This window comes from Taudactylus pleione, unplaced genomic scaffold (genome assembly GCF_031769625.1).
Source record: "Taudactylus pleione unplaced genomic scaffold, aTauple2 ptg000043l, whole genome shotgun sequence".
NCBI classification, from domain to species: domain Eukaryota; kingdom Metazoa; phylum Chordata; class Amphibia; order Anura; family Myobatrachidae; genus Taudactylus; species Taudactylus pleione.
The window spans coordinates 7,849,492-7,863,798 of NW_028284445.1; positions in this window are offsets into that span (position 1 = coordinate 7,849,492).

Genomic DNA, 14,307 nt, shown 5'->3' on the forward strand with positions numbered 1-14,307 from the left:
TCTAGTGAGTGGGTCTGAATTGAGCCCTGTATACACTTAGTGTTTACTCTAGGTCCGGCGACAGGCAGGGCACCGGACCTAGAGCAAGGGCACTGCTGCACGCGATGAAGGCGCAAAAAGAGGGCGTGGACAATGAAAAGGGGGCGTGGGTTTATCACGTGTCTCCTTTTTCGTCACTCTTGGGGCGTGCCCGGCACTTACGGACATGCCGGGCAGCACCCAAGCGCCGCGGTCACTGTGAATGTGCCCGGCATCCATTCACCGACGGTGACCACTGCTCTGCCGTTTTCCCCACCCGCGGGACACTGCGGCCTGTGGGTGGAGGACAGAACCCGCATGATGTTTCAGCTGGGCGCCGCGTTGGAGGGCAGGGTGCTTTCTTCTTCGCTCTGTTGTTTTTGTTTCTTCAGATGACCTAGACCTGTTATCTGCACCCACACTAATAGCTTCAGGTTTCAGCTTACGCTGAAGATTTCCTTTGCACCCCTTACATCTGTGGCTGTGCTGAGATTTGTAGTGCTATTTGTTACTTGTCTACTGTATTGTACTGTTTTGTTTTGTTTTTCCCTCTGTACATCGCTGCAGACCACTTGTGGCACCCTATAAATAAAGTTTATGAATAATAACTAGTAATAATAATAATAATAATAATAATAATAATAATAATAATAATAATGTAGCATATGTCACTTATTCACTGGTAAATGGAAAGGGCAAATCTCATTACTACCACTAGATGTCACTATTTATCTTTAAAATAACTGCTGATTCATTGACACATTGGGGAATAGTCTTTTAAAATGAGAAAAACCTGAAAATCTTTTTAAAAATGTCCTTGATTGGATAACTTTAATGGTTCTTGCACCATTTTTATTTTTAATTAAAAATAAACAAATCTTTTATTTAGAAAGTAAAAGGATGTCCTTTTTTTCATTTCTAAATAGTTACTTCTTGCTTTGGTTCTGTTTAAGATGTATTGTACGTTCAGTTTTAAAGCATACAATAGGCATGTTTACATGTCTGGCACTAGAAACCATTGTGTTTTGCAGTAGTGTTGTTCGGAACGCATAAGGAAGCTTACAGTGATCTCTGAAACGCGTTTGATATACATCAGTGATTCTCAAACTCGGTCCTCAGGACCCCACACAGTTTTGCATGTCACCCAGCAGGTGCGCAGGTGTATTCATTACTCACTGACACATTTTAAAAGATCAGCAGGTGGAGCTAATTATTTCACTTTTGATTCTATGAAGAGACCTGGAAAACATGCACTGTGTGGGGTCCTGAGGACCGAGTTTGAGAACCTGTGATATACATGATTGCTAGTGTCAGAAGTGAAATGCAGAAATTTTGGCAAATGCGAAGGATTTTGTTTTTTGGGGTATTTTATCCACATTCGGTTCAAGCTGATACCTTTGGCTGCATTGAGCGCAATAACCACACATTTCCGCCCATATACATCTATGTGGCTGCACCTATACATGCGGTTGTGAGAGCCGTTATCATCACTGTAAGAATGGATTTATATCCAGCCCTAGTTTGGGTGCAAAAGTTCCGTCTGAAATTGCCACAACTTTGTGTGCGCCCTCCTTCTGAATAGGCCCCAATTCCGTCTGCACAATCACTACATGCCCTCAGTCAACTTATGCTAAGTGAGAGCACCTTGTTATCTCCCAGGTACATGCATTTAGCAGCAGCTGACTTCCATGCTATTCTGAAACGCCGTGCAGATCTGCAAAGATGCGCAAGAACACCTCGTTTGGCGTCTCGTGCAAGCTCAATGCGACACATCCCTGCTGCAGTAGTGCTGACACAGGACTCCATGTTCATATGGCCGATGGTACGACCGATGTTGCAGCGATATACATCTAATGACGCACAGTGACAGATTAGCACCGCTGTAAGTGGGCATCTCAGTATCAACAGGATCGGTTGTTGTGGTGTTAACATAAAGATGTGGCTGTAGCAATAGAGCCGGCCACCTCAGAATCTGCCCCATCCTCTGTAGTATGCAGGCTATTTCACGATTAAGGGCCTGATTCAGACCCACTCGCGAGCGGCTGTCCGCTCGCAAGTGGGTCGATGTTCTGGACTGAGCATGCGCACGACGGAGGGAGCTCCGTCGCGCACATGCGCCAGACGCGACGAGCGAAGGAAAGTCCTTCGCGCGTTGTGTCCGATCAAAGGGGGCGTACTGTCAATGTTGATTGACAGCACGCCCCCTTTGGTAGGCGTGCCGGGAGCATGCCTCCCTGACGGGGGCGTTCCCACGGGAACGCCTCCCGTCAAAAGCCGGCCCACTGACCACTAGTGATGTCAGTGGGAGTGATTTTGGCTCTGATAGAGCCAAAATCACTCCGGAGCTTGCGGTTGAAAACCTCAACCGCAGGCTCCGGCTCGCAATTTCGATGGTCGCGATGGTCTTGACCATCGCGGCCATCAAAATGCACGCTCGTATAGCCTGTGGGTGGTGACCCACAGCTATACGAGCGTCCAGAAGGACGCTCCATTTTCATGGAGGCCGGCCCTCATTCAGAGCGTGCGCTCTGCTCAGAGCGTACGGCTCTGAATGAGGGCCTAAATCTTATGTCATGGCTAAACTATTTTATAACTAATATCAGTCCCCATAATAACAAGAAAACTGCAATAAGAAATGAACATAAGATGCAATAAGAAATGAACATCATGCAATAAGACAGTGGGCCTGATTCAGGGTTGGGAGCAGTGAAGATGCACTACACACGCATCCTGTTGGTTACCGCAGAAAGACGCAGAACGAATCTGAAGAGGCCATTTCAGTGGGCGTGTCAGGGTGGTAACAGGGATGGCTAGCCAGATGCAGGCTTTTGCCGCAGTTGCACTGATTTCAGCGCCCATGTTCAGACGGCGATTCTGCACCTCCATACGGCTGGTGTTTGATGGTGCTTCTTAATGCGCACAGTGGCACAGCTGGTGGGTGTCTCTGTACGAGTATCATTGGCTGCGACACTAGCATAAAGGCGCAAGCACACTGCAGTAAAAGATGCAGTGGTGGCAGCAATACTGTCCACCTCTCAATCAGGCCTAGTATCTTGCCTTTAATATATTCACTTATTCATGTAACTTGTGCGTATGTAACAGTCTTCTATCTTCTGCTGGTTGGTGCGGTCAGTATAAGACCTGCAGGTTAGTAACGCTTCATGTTTTCACCTCTCAGAGGTTAATCTATCAGAATTCTTGGAAGACGTGTGCTGTTACTTGCAGGCTACAACCTGTCAGTGTCGATTTTTCAATGCTGCCATTCTCTGATATAAGAAATACCCAGCATACTTTCTCCGGATGAGCTCATCTTACTTGGAAATGAAGAATGACATTACTTTAAACATATTTACTACAGTTTACATTACAGATCACCTATACAATTCATGTACAGGAAAGTATTCATTTCATTTTCAAAAATATCTATAGTATAAATATGTCTGCTACCTTTAGCCTATCTTGGAGGTGCTTGAAGGGAGAAAGTACAGAGTATATTTTATTCCCTGTTACACAGCAGCCAGGGCGAGAGCTGACAGGGGGCAATCTATCTACACTGAGACAAGTGACCAGCTCACCGGCTTACAGTGATCACCTTGTGGCATATTATATAGTCTGTTACACAGCGGCCAGGGAGAGAGCTGACAGGGGGCATTCTATCTACACTGAGACAAGTGACCAGCTCACCGGCTTACAGTGATCACCTTGTGGCATATTCTATAGTCTGTTACACAGCGGCCAGGGAGAGAGCTGACAGGGGGCATTCTATCTACACTGAGACAAGGGACCAGCTCACCGGCTTACAATGATCATCACCTTGTGGCATATTATGTAGTCTGTTAGCCTCTATACATACTGTAGTAAATCCACAAAAATGTCTCATTGAACATATAATGAACATGACGGTCTAAATGTAATAGCCTGCGGTAAATGGAAAGTGGACTGATATTAGTGATTTATTAATGAAATTTAAAGCAGCATTTTGATTAAAGGCAAAACCAACTGGGATCTGACTTTTAAAAACTTATCGCTTTAAATATTGTGGCTAAATTGTCAATATCTCTGCACTATCCAAACCCTGCAGGCTATTACGTATGGCTCGTAGCCTTACAGTAAGTTTTACACAATCCCTCTCTTTCCTATGCCATACATCCACCCTACCCCTTCATTCATTACTTCCCAGCACACCTTCCACAATGCAGTCTTTGCACCCCCTCCCCAGTACATTCCTTGCACCCCTTCCCCTGCAGTCCCTCCCATCTCCATCTTGAATATTCTTGAGTCTTAAGTGTCAGATACATGCAGGGCTGCCATTGGTCAGATACGTACTTTCACTTTCTAACACTGCGTAGACCGATGTCACACAATACATACTAGGCAAGCCAGCACAGGACTGTGTGGTGGGTACACACTGGGCGATATTAATGAGCGACTGCACGATTACGACATCGTAATCGTGCAATCGCTCAGTAATCGTGCACAAATCGTGCACTTTTATATTGGAAACGACCAGTGATGCGCACTCCCGCTGGTCGTTTCCGACATTGTCCATCGCCTGAACATGCAGCACAATCTGACGATGTCAGGTTGCTGCATGTTCGGGAATGGGGGATAGAGCCCGGCGCAGAACGATATCGTTAATGATATCGTTCAGTGGCTGTGCTCAATGTCATGAACGACATTGAGCACAGCCTGCCGGGGATACACTACACGATATCGCTCAGGGAGCATATCGTGTAGTGTGTATGCACCTTTACTCTGTATTCCACTCATGTTGTTACTATTATTATTATCATTATTTATATAGCGATACCAACTTGCACAGCGCTGTATTAGCTTTCACCCATCGTCTGACACCAGTAGTAAATCGATTTACCATCCATGTCGAACATCGACTACGGGAATTTTGATGGCAGCCGGCAGTCTGCCCATGCGCAACTGGCGATGCTGCTAAATAAATGTTGTGATCAATTAGATAACAAAAATGTTACCAAACTACAACAGAAGTAACATTCACATAAGTCTATGTTCCAATAACTCCTATATTGATCACAGCTTACACATGTTACAGTGGTAAATTCTTTCATACATACTCGTACATATCCAGTTAGGATCATGAAATGCTCATCAACAAATCACTCATGGAGCGACTCATAGGGGGACGTAAGTAAAGCATCGGATGTCAGCAGCCAATGTTTTACCTTTGCGCATGCAAATTAAATGCACCGCACATGCGTTTAACGCCAAAGACGCAAATGGAAATTGCATGGAGATCCATGCAGTGTTGATGGGTGGTAACTGGGGGCTAACTGTGGCGGGTGTGTCGGTGTCAGTATCTAGTTGCACTGATACTGGCGGCCATGGTCACTTGGACATTCTGCGTCTGCAGTATAAATGGATTCTCGAACACTTGCAAAGGGTATTTATCAGTTACAAATGATTATTGCTAATACTGAATCATCACTAACTTACTAGCTCCCCAAAGAGTTAAAAGTTCCTGCTCATAAACTTACAATGTGTAGGACATTTCCACGCGGATCTCCTGCCTCTAATGGAGGGTAATGTGTGAGTCTGCACTGCTCTTGATCACTAACATTTTGTGGGTTGCGTGAGTACAAATAAAAAACAATTTGTTTCCAGTAGGCACTGGTTAGTGGGTGGTGAAAGAGTAATTAATAGTCTTTAGAAGTACTTTCTGCTTACATTATTTTATGATTTGTGGTATATTGACCTTCAGTCTTAAGGTACCTACACATTTGGCGATTTTTTTACACAATCTGGCCGATTCCGACGCATTGGAACGACAGATCGTGTAAAAAATGTCCAAATCATGAGTCCCCACTCACGATCACGATGCGATGCGCGTCCCGGCTGGTCGCACATTGCATAGTCAGTGCTGTAGGGCAGATATGACAATCTAGGACACGGTGCACTGGGAAAAGTCTGGATGCAGGAGAGATCGTATGAAGATTGGACACCAAATCGTGTGCAGAGCTGCCGGGGGGAGTTTCAAGGGATATCGTACACTGTGTCGGATCGTCAACAAGTCGGTAAGTGTGTAGGCACCGTTACTTTAAATATAGTAAATCGCAACAATATGCTGGCACTATATCAGTAAATGTTAATAAATATGGTACCACAGATGTGTAGGGATAGCTTGAGTTGGCTTTGCTCTTACAGATAATAGGTTGAATAACACCATTTGTCAGTGGCTAAGCTATGTCTGTATATAACGTATTACTGGATAATTTAGAAAGCTACACAACACTCCCCCCAGCTCCTCGAGACCAAGGCTGCCCATCCACCAGTCTGTCACAGCGCCATTGGGTGCCACAGTGACAGGTTGAATCATAAGAGTTTAGATATTAACGAGGAAATGTTATAAAAAAAGCTAGAAATATGTAACTGGATAATGTGGGTATATTTTTATATTGTAAACTGTTTTTTTTATTTGCTTTCAAGTATAATCATTTTTTTACCAAGAGAATCCACCTTGGCAAGAAGGACCTCATTTTGGTGAGTAACCTTTATATTGTTAAGTACTTAGGGGGGAATTCAATTAAACACGAAAACTTATTATCGGAGAAGTTTTTGCACAATTTGCGTATTTTGCTGCGATATTTTTGCATCTTTTGTCTATGTGCGCTCCCGTTTTTTGCCCTATCCTATTACAAAATACACAAACGCATTTGTGCGAAAACTGTGCATGGTGAAACAAGCGAAAAGTTCAGCACATTTTGGGGAAACCAGCCTGCACCCCATAGAAAACCCAACTGACATAAGAAATCAATATAGAAGTGTTAGTGGACCTAATAAAAGTATTTTGGTTTTTTAAATTGCGTCAAATAGCTGTTATATGCATATTTGTATAAGTGTAGGGAAATGATAAAAAGCAATATTAAGTTGCATTTTCTTTTTGCCTAATTATTCATTAGGGTGGGTTTCCAAAGGGTTCTGAACCAAGGACCTCATTCAGAGTCGGTCGAAGCGGCCGCACGGTCGTACGGGAAAAGGGGCTGGATATGCAAATGATTCCCTCACAAGTTGCGTCCCTAAGTTCGGATCGGTAGCTGGCCGACCAAGGGGAGGAAGCGGCCGGAATTCAAAAAAATACGCCCCCTTCTGGTACTCATTGCACGTCATCTCCGGGCATATAAGGATTAATCGAGACCATCGGAATCCATCGGAACTGGTCGTAGAGCTTAAGGTAGACCATACCCTCTCTTAAGCTCTACGATCATGTCAGTGTAAAAACCTCCCATGTCACATGTGCCATGACGCTACTTTGTTAATTATGCACTCCCATAAACCGTATGCACTCCCATAAAACGCCGTTCGCATAATTAGGCACACCTGCGTTCGGATCTCCACTCCCCCGTTTTCAAGCACCTTCCCCTGTTACCACCCACAAACGCCTCATTCTGTCACTCAAACAACCGACCTGGCTGTGTTCAAGGAGAGAGAAATTTCTGATCGTAGCGGCTAGTTTGCGCACGCTCATTGTGAACTTTACGCATGCGCAGTATAGCGAACATCGGTAGCGTACGACCGTGCGGCTGCAACGACCGACTCTGAATGAGGTCCCAAGTCCCCACATTTTAAGCCAAAAATAGTTTTCACCTGCTCTAAGATGGTGAGAACAGTTCCCCGGTTTTTGTCGATGGAGAATACGCACATGCGAAAACTTTAGCATGATACGCAAAAAGTTTGCACCTGCCAACACTTTTCGCCAAAACGCAGCTTTTCGTGGCTAATTGAATTTGGCTCATAGGCTAGGTACACACTAGAACGTTATCTTCATCATTTGTCATATTGGACCAACAAATCGTGAAGGTCATTTAATGTGTACCCACAATTGCGTTCTCCCGCGGGTCACATACGAGATCTTCTGGTTGGCCGTGCACATGACTGATCAGACGATATCGTATGTCGGGCTGTGCAGTTTAATGATGGACGGAACGAGGTATCGTTCATTAAATTGCATAGTGTGTACGAGCAATCTTGGATAGTCCGGGGCGAAGGGAATTTGTCCCGACCATCTCCAAGATTACCCATCATTTAAATGTGTACCTAGCCTAATAGTTAATGCACAGTATACACTATATATTTTTATATTTTCTTCTTGGCACCTAAAGAGAACTTTCTCTCCATACTCTTGGTTCAAGGGTACACCGGACCTCAATATCACTCGTATTGGCTGCAAAATCACTGGGACACATTTACTGCTCACCTCTTTTGTGGCATGACGCAGATCTTCTCTATAATTGAGATTGTTGGTAGATATGGTACAATTTACTTGGAGCAGTCACAATTTTTGGCAGCCGAATAAGACCTTCTCTTTTGTGAAAAGGGGCTTTGGCTTCACAATTGAATCCAATCTGGCTCTGGCTTGGGTGGATTAGTATAATGGCCAAAAATGTCTTAGTTAGTAGAGGCATGTTCATACATCTCAAATCTCAAATCAAGGCACTCTCCCTCTTGCCCGCTTAGAAGTACCTCTGGCCTGTGTCTCATGCCTAGTAACCACCTCACTCCTGCATACAAGACTTCTCCTGTGCTACAACCCATATAAGTCCTTACCACACATAATCAGACTCTCCAAAGCATTCACATTTTTAAACCCTCTCCAAAAACCCATGTATTTATTACTTGTCCCAGTCTCTGATATGACCCTCACTAGCTTCAGTTGTGTCCTTTTCTAATTAGAGTGTAAGCTCTTATGAACAAGGTCCACACTAACCATTGTTTTTTTGTCTGTATTTATTTTGTATAACTTGTATGTCTTTGTTTTATGTATTTCCTGTTCTTCTTTACTACAGTCAGAATACCGAACCAATTAGGTAAGTGTCTCTTGCTGGGTTCACACTGGCAGATTTATTGGGCAGTGTGTACCAGCGATATGTCTGTGAACGACATTGTTCGCCGACCTAACGCATTGGCTTCGCAGCACAACCGATGCCCAATATATCTGCAGATATATTATGTCATCATGCTGTGTGTACGGGCGGTCAGCTGACCGCCCGTACACTTGCTGCAGAGGCCGCGTGACACATCCCCCCTGGCCAGTGGGACCCGCGGCCAGATGACAGATGATTGTTGTTTAGTGTGTATGAACAAGCATCATCTGCAGATCACTTGATCTGCAGATTTACTGTATCTGTTAGGTGTGTACGTAGCCTAACCCTGACCCTCCACAGCCCTACCCCCACCGCAGTCTAACCCTATCCCCCCCCCCCATGTGCCTAAATCTAACCCTCCCCCTAACCCTAATACTTACTGTACCGACAGGATTCTGGCGCCGGTATTCCGTAAACTGGCATCCCAACCGCCGATGTGGTAACTACATGTCTAACTTTATAGTTTAATATTAATTTGATATTATTTTAGTTTGGCTATAAAACGGCACCATAGGAAAATGCTATGCAATAAATATAATAATGTAAAGCATAAATAATTAACTCATCAAAGTAAATCAACTCAAAATAGATATAAACATTAGTGACCATGTAAGTGTAAAGGTCTAAAACTTAATGCTAACAAATAACAAGGTATAAACCAACATTACAATGTGCACCTTTGTTACAAATGATAAAAGAAAAAACTATAGCAAATCAAGAGTAGAGCCAGAGAAATGTAACATATGCAGTATCAAAGGAGCATTTGCTGGTTGCAGTGGATTTGAGACCTCCGTGTCTTAAATGGTTCACTCCTGAAATCATGCATCTCTGATGGATGGAGGGAACGTCTTTCTGAGTGCTGACAAACTCTTCGAAATGGTTCTGGTTTTCCAAGTGCATGATCACACAATAAACATACTATGTGAGTCCATCAGATGACTTTCATTGATGTCAGGTATTTTGTATTAAAGCTGTTTTTACATGTAGCAAATAATAAGTGTTCTCTATCTATAATATTTGTGTTCTTTTCAGACAGTTGCTCTGGGATACCATGAAACATAAGAGCAGTACTACATAATAAGTATCAGCAAAGGGTTTATATATTTCAGTAGTATCATTGTGTAGGATAATATTACTGTACAAAATTGCTTAGCAACAAAATGCTCATATTACCGCCTGCTCAGTAGATAAAATTGGTCTTCTTAGAGGTAAGTAACAGTGCATGACTACTTCAGAGAGAAAAACAACTAGGAATATAGCTAAAAGCAATGGGGCTCTGCCAGACACCCTTACCAGTGGCGATTTGGGTAATAATAATGATGAATCCAGCAATGGGAACTTTGCCAGTCCTGCGAGTAATGTATAATGGCCAAGTGAATGGTAGGACCACAAAGCATTATATCTAAATATATATTTAAAAAAAACCCCTAAAAAATATTTGTATAAATAAAATATGTAAAAGTATTTCACAAGAATAAAAATCTGACAAGGTTGTAGAACTGTGACATCAATATGATGCAGACTAGGATGATAAAATGCAGAAAAACTATAGGGGAGATGTATCAAATCTTCATGCCCATCGCAACCAATCTGCTTCTAGCTATCATTTATATAGTACAGTCTATAAAACTGGTTGATATGGGCATCTTCTCCATGACTCTAGTATAAATGGTACATGATCTCATAAACTTTATGACACACCTGGTGGATTTGGGACTTCAGTCAGCCAACGAAAGACATATCGCATGGTGCAACTGCAGGTGTGTACAGACGATATCTCTGTGACCGACCTCATTCACAGACATACCACATCAGCCCTGCAGCACAGCCGATGTGGATATATCTTGCAGATAGATCGGCATATCCGGCAGTGTTTATGGGCGACCCTCCAACCGCCCATAACTTACTGCAGGGACCCGCCAGTGACTGACATCTCAAATGGGCGGGCAAATTTAAATGCCCAAGCAGTTGTGATGTCAGCGCGGAAACATTAAGTGGCAGAATGGTAAGTGTGTATTGGCTTACCAATCTGCCGCTTGGTCTGCGGATCCCTGGGTTTGCGGACAAGTCACCCAGGTGTGTAGCCAGCATTAGCCTCTGGTGGAGGATTTAAATGCTTTGACACCGTCTGGTGCGTTGTTTTTACGGGATGTCTGCGTTCGTGATCCCGGCGGTCATAATCCGAATGCCGGCATCCCGACAGGGTTAGAATACCGACACTGTTGGTCGGCATCCTAACCTTCTCCCTACCCTAACCCTTCTTCTCTGGTGCCTAACCCTAACCTCCCCCCTAGTGCCTAAACTTAACCTTGTCCTCCCCACACTCCTTAGTGCCTAACCTTCCCCTAGTGCCTAAAACCTAAAGCTAACCCTTCCACTAAGCCTGCTACTTACCTATGGGATTCCGGCAGTCAGGATACTGGTGCCGAGATTCGAACAGGTGTCGGGATTCTGGTGCCGGCATTGTGACTGCCAGAATTCCCTCCGTCTATATTTTTACTGCATCCTGTTTTTAAAACAAGACCCAGACTGTTCGAGTCCAGTGGGGTTCTGGACTGTAGATAGACAGTAATTAGATACACAATGTCTAGATAGACACCAGATGTTAGACAGTCAATAGCAATGCTCCATGTCTCAGCGCCAGGGAGGAAAAAAAAACATTGTGGGACTCTTTGCCAATGATGGTGGAGAACCATTGATGGTTAACCACAGTTGGTAGATGGTTTTCTATCGATGGTCGATGGCAATCCCTACCTAATACCTTGAAAAGTGGTATGATATTCTAGTATTTGGGAGAACTAGATGATACAATTTTCTAGGTTGTGCTACTTCCATAAACGTAACTATTAAGAAGAATAACGGAATATACCCCTTTTTATATATATATATATATATATATATATATATATATATATATATATTATAAAATTATAATGTATATAATTTTTTTTTGTGTGTGTGTGTTTATTTTACTTAATGTCCATAAAATTATATATTTAATAAAAAAAAATACAACATAAAATCCCATTTGCTTCTGAAATAAAAAAATAGTCATAAAAATGTAGCTTTTTTTTAAAATAAAAAAATATAGATACAATTTGTTTACACAATTTGTTTAAAAACCGAGGCTCACAGTTAATTACATTGAAATGAAACCTTTTTACATGTCTAAATGACAGTTTAAACAAGATACAACTTGTCAGTGTCCTTAGCAAACAGCCTGTATGATTTATGAGTCACACTGTGAAGAATGCAGTAGAAATACCATGCAACGTCTGATGAATGAATCACATGATACATGCCAACTGTTCCGGCCTCAAAGGAGTTGATTGTTTCAGAAACTGGAAACATACATGTGTACAAAGCAGTGTATGCAGCTGTAAATGAAACGCCTAATGAAACAAACCTGGCAAATAGTGTCTTCTTCCTGGCAAAGTTTATAATAATACCCTCTCTCTCAGGGGTATATTTACTAAAGTGCGGGTTTTTAGAAGTGGACATGTGGCCTATAGCAACCAATCAGATTCTAACTATTATTCTGTAGAAGGCACTAGGTAACTGTTAAGTAGGGTCTGATTGGTTGCTGTAGGCAACATCTCCACTTCTAAAAACCTGCAATTAAGTAAATAATTCTCTTCATTCTCTCCATCATTTATCTGCACAAATGAAATGGCACTGAACGACTTGATGCCATTGATGTTGGGTTTTGCTTCAGTCCCAGCATCCTAGACATTTGGGGCCAGGACGGGGGGCGGGTATGACTAGTCAACAGTCAAAACATCGACATGGAGATTATGTCGACAACCAATTCGTCGACATACAATTATGTTGACATGTTTAACATGGCTATAGGTACATAGAGACACGGGGCCTGATTCTCAGCCGCACTCATTGACGATGTTCGCAGAGATGAACAGTTTTTTTTTTCCCACTGTGCATTTTCTGCAAATCTATGGAATTGCAGGAAAATCGCCAACTCTATTGTAAAGTTTTACATTTCATTAACAAAAGTTTTAAAATGTCATTGTACCAAACATCAGGAGGTACTTTGCCAATTTTTGGCACTGGTCCTTGGGACCTCTGGCATAACCTTTCTATTCTATACTGATGGTGGTGATAACCATAGCAAAGAACAAACTCTGGGATTGGATTCAGTTTCTCCTCAATTAGAGACGCTCAAGATAGAGCAATTGGTCACTTTATACCTGGATAGAAGAGCCACTCTTCCTGACCCAGAGGTGGGAGTAATTACATTCTGCCACAAATGAAGCCCATACGTAAAATCCCCTGAGGTGTCATGATGCCAGGTCAGATGGCTACCTACTGTCTTCAGAGGTGGGGTCTCCAGGGGTGGCTGCTCTGTCGTCCAGCAGCTGGTCTGTGGTGGCTACTTGTCGGATTCCTCGGGTCCTCCTCTTCCATGGTGGGTTCATGGGGTGGGGGTCTATGGCCAGCTTCCTCCTCTTCATAAGAGCAGCGGGAGGGGGGTCTTGGCTGTGATCATCTAGATGGCTGCTGTGCTGTGTACTGGTGGTTGGAGTGCCCTCTAGTGGTCAGGTTGCAGCCTTTTTATGACCGCACCAGCTGCCCTCTGACGCCTGTTTGGTGCCTAATTCAAACAGCCGTGTCTATTTAAATCCCCCCTGTGCACCATACCAGTACCAGAGTAACATGTCTCCTGCTCCAGTGTCAAGTCCGTTCTTATCTGTATCCTTGTGTACCAACCTCGACTTGTTATCCTTGTTCTGCACATATGCCTGTGACCCCAATCTCAGCTTGTATGCTCATTTGGTACCTCTGCCTTTGACCCCAACCTTTGCCTGTACCCTCGTTCTGCTTCTTCGCCAGTGACTCTGACCTTGGCTTGCCTGGCAATTGTTCTGGTTGCATATTCTGTACCATGCCTGCACTCCCACACAGTCACCTCTGGGGCACAGTGAGAGGGCTGCGACCTACTGATTCCCTGCAGCAAAGCCCATCCTACCTTGCAGTGGGTCCCTTAAGCTGGCCACACATCTAAAGATTATCTGTCCAACCAGTCAACTAGTTGATTGGTTGGAATGACAATCTGGTAAGGTATGAAAGCAAATGACAATCAGCAATTTGCTCCCAAACGCCAGAAAATGGACAAAAACTGTTGTTTGAACAAATTGTTTAGATCAAACATTTAACAAACTTGTCTGACGACCATTTTCATGTGTTTTCTGGCATTTAGGAGCAAATTACTGATCATCAGTTACTCCCATACGTTACCAGATTTTCATTCCAACCAATCAATTAGTTGGCTGGTTGGATGTAAGTTGGTCTAGTATGTGGCCAGCTTTAGACTCAGCGCCTCGACTCTGTCATCGCTAGCTTTGGTCTGACTGCATGACGAGGATGAAATGAAATCCAA